Source organism: Triticum dicoccoides, chromosome 3B (genome assembly GCF_002162155.2).
Source record: "Triticum dicoccoides isolate Atlit2015 ecotype Zavitan chromosome 3B, WEW_v2.0, whole genome shotgun sequence".
In the NCBI taxonomy this organism is placed as follows: Eukaryota; Viridiplantae; Streptophyta; class Magnoliopsida; order Poales; family Poaceae; genus Triticum; species Triticum dicoccoides.
The window spans coordinates 356,334,370-356,340,617 of record NC_041385.1 but is presented as its reverse complement, the minus strand read 5'-3'; positions in this window follow the sequence as shown (position 1 = coordinate 356,340,617).

Here is a 6,248-nt window from a genome sequence, read left to right as displayed (position 1 = left end):
AGATGATGCGGAGCATCCCTCGCTCATCCCCATGGACGTACCTACATCTTCCTCAACACCACTTGGACCCATGACAAGAGCTAGAGGAAGGGCTATTGAAGATAAGGTGAACTCGCTCCTCTCCGAACTCCCTCTCTCTACTTACGAGACTTGGCTACTACATCATATGGACACTCTGTGTGTGATCAGGTACTTGGAGGAGAGCCACGGGACAGCTACACCCAATGGCCAAGGTGGCAAGGACACCAAGCATGGACATCAAGAAGAAGAGCCATTTGGGAAGCTAAAGGCACCGGACGACCAGCCGGGCCTGGACGTCCGACCCCTAGGAGATGCTACAGCTGAGAGAAGGAAGGCAGGACAAAGCTACAGGCCACGGACGACCGGCCCAGCCCGGACGTCCGACGACTCCCAGGCCACGGACGACCGACGCTCTCCGGACGTCCGGCAGCTGGGCACCCGAGAGTAAATTAACGGAAAACCGAAGCCATCGGATGACCGGACGACCAGCACCCGAGCCGAAATCACGGAAGTCCGACATCTATGAACGTCCGGACCGTCCCGAAGCTCCGGACGTCCGACACCTGAGTGACCGCAGCCACGGGCCGATGCCCTTGTACCCCTTCACTTTGACCCCCATTTGCACTGCGACTGTAAATAGGTCTCTCCCACCTCCTAGCTAGGGTTAGCATTGTGATAGCTCGTTTGAGATAGAGCATTGCTCATCCGTACCGGATCTACTCCACGTGAGGGACCGTGCCTCTTCGGAGAGATCCATCTGGATTCAAGGCCTCCATCCGGAGAAGACAATCAAGACCTCCTCACGGAGAAGAATGGTTACTCTTGTATCTTCCCTTGTTGACTTTGGATCATGTGTTACCATATGATTTCGGTGATCTAGCCCTTGTGTGATCAATTACTTGTCGGTTGAGTGTTTCTCTCGTTTCTCCCCGTGTTTTCCCTTGTGTTCTTCCGCGCGTTCTTCGTGTTTCCCCGTAGGATCCACTCCAAAAATGAAAGATCGGTCCCATAGGGTTCCGCCCTACATCACCTTTGCTAACCCTCTCTAGGAGGAGGAGGGGGTCTATTTATAGTCTAAGTGCAAAAAAGGGGCGAAGTGAAGGGGTACATGGGCCTCAGCCCGCAACTGGACACAGCCAGGGTCCGGACGTCCATGGGGCGCCGGTCGTCCGAAGGATCGCGGGGTCCCGGACGTCCGTAGTTCTTCAAATGTCCGTAGATTCGGTTCTGTGGTCGCTGGCACGGTCGTCCAGAGGTTCCGGTCGTCCGGAGCCTGGGAGTCGTCAGACGTCCGGTCCTGGTCGGACGTCCGGTCGATGTAGCTTCTGCTGGCCTGTCTTCCTGGCGCTGTAGCGACCTCCAGGGGTCGGACGTCTGGGCTGGTCCGGTCGTCCAGATCCTGTAGCTTCGAAAGCAGCTCTTCTTCTTGATCCTTGTACTTGGCGTCCTCGCTAGCTCTTCCGTTGGTTGTGGTGGCTCCGTGGCTTTCCCCTAAGTACCTGATCATGCATAGCACACATGTTGGAGGTAGTAGCCATGTCGCACATGTAGAAAGTCAAGGTTCGAAGAGGAGCGAATTCACCTTGTGTCCAATGGCGTTTGTTCGAGGTCTCGTCATATGTCCACTTGGGGTTTGGAGAGTAGTCGGAGTGTACATGGGGATGAACATGGGATGCTCCGCATCATCTCCCCCCCCCTTGGGAAAGATTCGACCTCGAATCGTAATCCTCATCACCATGGAAACGGTTGTCGTGGACGGACTTGTAGTTGGATGAAGTTGAAGACATGGCGCAATTCAAGTAGTCCAAGGTGTCTCCGGAGTGATAGACATGCAAAAAGAGAAAACACAAGCGACACTCGGAAATACAATGGTTAGTGCACACAAAGTGTCCATCATGTAAGAATGAGTCTGTGCGGCAAGGTAGTGCATGGCAAGACACATGATGCTTATCAAGGTGATCTAGAATGATATGCAAAGCATTCATGTGAGCAAATTCATTTGTCTTATGAACATGGTAATTGGTGCTCAATGTGATTATGTTGTCATGCAATTGATGATGGGCAATATGATCATGATGTATGAATATGCCATCATAGAAGATCACAACAAATTTGCTAAGGAAGTGCACAAGCTCAAATATCATGGATGACATGGGAATACAAGATGCAACAAGGCAATCATAATGTGAGTCAATCCATGCATAGCGTGCAAACTTGTGGTGAGTATGATAAGTCCATCGAGCATGACATGAGGAAGCACAATCAACAAATATGGAGGTTGTGGTACAAAAAGTCAAAGGAGTGTTGATGTACCAAAGCTCGATGTCGTCGCATGAGTGGAATTCCGAAGATGCATCCAATAAGTGCGAGCGCTCCTCAATGTGAAGGTCCATAGAGCCAATCTCCAATGTCGCTCCTCCGTTTGAGAGATGTATCATGTAGATAACAAGGAAACAACAATGAAAGAGTGACCCATCCAATGTGCGTATTTGAGGATGGCTCAAAGGGAAGGAAGTCACCTTTAGGAGTTTCTCAAGGATGATGGAGTCGCGCATCTTGTATGCCTTCACATAACCAATATGTCTCATGGTGGTAAATCCTTCAAACACTTGGAAAAACATATGAGGTTAGCGGAAGGGCAAAACCTATCATTCGTGTGGTAAGATACCCAACAAGTGTATGCATCATGCTCATCATAAGAAATGGCAAGGGAGTATTGCATAGTATGGAGGCATATGATGCGAGAACAACCAAATGCAATAGGCTCAATCAAACAAGCATGCATCACAAGTAAGGTGTCAAAGTCTCCAAGATAAATAAGCATAGTATGGTTGCACTCAATACAAGTGGATATGAAAGAGGCAACTAATGGACACAAGAGACAATGATCAAGATATATCATGTGAGAGGCATGAGCATATATGTCATCAACCCAAGAAAGCGAGTAAGAGTGGAACATGGGTGATGCAACCAAGCAAGCAATCATAGCAATCAAGTCAAGCAAGCTAGTAGTGCGAAGATGCAACATACTAGGAGGAATCATGTCAAGCATGTCATTGGTGCAAATAGTGTGCATGAATAATGCACATGACATATCACAAGCATGAAAGCAAGATATGAGCAAAATATCATCAATGTATTGGCGAGAGACCATATGTAAATAGCAATGGGACATCATGATTCTCCCAACACAACAAGCATCAACAACATGGTGCACAAAGAAATCATCGCAATAGCAACAAGTATCTCCACCAAGCATGCAAATACACATAGAAGTAGCATAATGGTGAATCATGGGTAGATGCAAACAAGGGTCACAATTGCATGGAAAAGGCATAGAAGCAAGGATAACATGCAAAGTGAACACGGGAAAATGAGCATAAGGTGACAAGTGGTAAATTGCCCATAGACGTGTGAGAGCCAAGTAAAAGAGATGCGCGTAGTCCTTGCGCAAAGGGAACGGTGGTAAGGATAGTCCACGGGATCCCAAGTCATTGTTGCTCTCAAGAGCTCATTTCATCAACTCTTGGGATTGAGAGGTTGACGAGTATATGTGAGTACCTACACAAAACAAAGGCAAAGGAAAAATTGTGTGTACGTGATATATGTACACATCATCCATCATGATGCGCACATGCATGTGTCGGTTAGCACAAAATAGCCAATGCTCAAATAAATGAGATGCGTGATATAGAAACATGTCATCCATCATGAGAGGTTTGTTATTATGTATGACATAATGGAGACTCAAAGGTTGTAATGCATCATGAGAAATATCTAGAGCATTGTTATTCATGGAATGCATATGGTGCACGCAATTATGGGAATCATGCAAAGTATGGAATGCATCAAAATCTCCTAATATGTATGAGGAAACTATGGGGGTCTCCTCATGAGCATGAGTAGCAACATCACATGGAGAATATTGACAATATCCAAAACAAAGCATATTTGGTTCAATGTGATCATGGCATGGCATAGTAGATGAATTGCGCAAATCATGTAAAGGAAGCATGGCAATATCATCACATGAAAAACAAAAGCCAATGACCATTATCTCGTCATCTATGCCATAAGTGCAAATGGGATTTATTTTAATGGGGCATGCATAGTTACTATGTTGAGATTGAAATGATGCAATATGGGATATCTCACTCATAGCATATGACAAGTTCAATGGGTTGTCAAACATGAAGTGATCAATTGAATTTCCACATGATATCCTATGAAGCATAGCATCACAATTAGACAACTGATGAGGACATCAATACCATTGTTACACCCACAGCCCTGCTGCTATACATACTGGACCAATTACTAGAGCTCGCGCACGCCAACTAAATTACCAGGTACTTTTGTTTCTTGGTAATGATTCTAATGTTCATGAGAATATGATGCTGCCTAAATTGGATACATTTGTTTTGCTTACAAATGAAGGGCCTAGATTGGAGAAGGATGAACATTAGAGCAAGAACAAGCATGGAGATGATGGCATGCGCAAGGGGAACAAGAACAGAGTTACAAGTGATGATTTCAGGTCTTTGAAGCCACCATAACGAGTGCATGAAGCCTTGGACGAAATATACAAGATGTCACTTCATAAATTTTGTCCAGAGGCTATTATAGGTGCTGCGTCACCTTTTTATTGGGCCAGGTCCATGTAATTTCGAAATACATAAGTATAGGCTATTTTTAGAGTCCGTATGTGTGGGGAAACAAGAGATAGGGTTGATTTCGGACCCCTCCACCAAGGGCCACGAAATTCCCCCTCTCTTCCTCCATATATACAGCCCTTAGGGCACCGTTTAGACTTTGAGTTTTGTTTAGATTAAAGTTCGCCATAGCTGCAACTTCGCGTACTTCGTTTGTGTTCAACGACCAGACAAAGGCGTCACAGAACCCCACCTTGATCAATAAAGCTTTCATCTTATATTCGCAATATCCAGATTGCAATCTTAGTTTCTTGCTTGTTCTTCGTTTGCTCGCAGGAAACAGACCCTCGTGGTCAGGTTGATCGTGCTCCGGCGTGGTCAATAACCTCTCGGAGTTGGTTTAGCAATTGCTAAGGCGCGACGTCCTCGCACGTTCGTAGTCGGATCGTCAAAGTCGACTTCCACCAAAGTGATATCCATCATCTCATCGAAAGACGGCGTGGTCAATAACCTTTGCCTCTATCAAGTGGTATCAGATTTCCAGGTTGCTCGGTGAGATTTTACAGTTTTTCGTAGTTTAGATCGAGTCTGTTCTTCATACCTACAGTCCATGAAAAAGCCACAAAAAAAATTAGGGTTAGTTCATCATATCCGAACCAATCTGAGCCTTTGCATAATCTTTTTAGGGTTTTGCTTTGTTGAATTTGCGGTTGCATCGTCGTGTCTAGTTGCTGGTCTTAGAGTCTAGTCTTTTAGAGTTTTGAGTTCTGGTCATAAGTTGTCACGCCGCCGCCGCACCATCATCATCGCCCCTGCCATCTACCACCATCGCTTATCCGCCACCGCTTCGAATTCGTATCCATATACCACCACCGCTGTCATATACCACCACCGCTGCCATCTACCACCATATATCCACCACCAATCCGAGTTCCTGTCATATTAGGTTTGTTTTCGAGATCCATCTAGATTCCGATTCGTGTTTCCTTGCCGGAGTAGGTTTCGGAAAAAAAAAAGAGTCCGGAAACCACCCTCCGTTTAGGCCCAAAATTTTTTGAAAACGCATTTTTCGAAAAAAATTCCGGCTATCCTATTTTTAGGTGTTTCTGAGTGTTTTGAGACAGGTACCATTATAGGAAGTTTTTTTGACCCGATTCCAGTTTTTGGGTCCGGGCAGTCGAAAAAAAAAATTGGTCAAAAAAATTTTGTCCACATCCTCTCAGTTTGACCTAGGAAGAGTTTTGAGACACTCGCCATTATAGTGATTTTTCGCAAAAAAAAAGCAGCGCAAAAAAAAACAGCGAAAAAAAATCCAGAGTGTGCTTTTCCCTTGTTTACGTGTCGCGCCGTGATTTTGTTGGTGTTCTAGGCTCGCGTCTCTAGCACAGTCTAGCCTAGGACCAGCAAAGTACCGTCGTTGAGCGTTTATTCAACTTTGCATCTCTGAATTGATTATTGCTGACCCTTTTTGCTACCATATTATAAGCCTTCCCAGCTCCACATACATCTACGTCGTGCGTTTGACTCTCCCTGGTAATCGCTCTATCCAAGCTTTGAGAGTTTTTGACTACAACG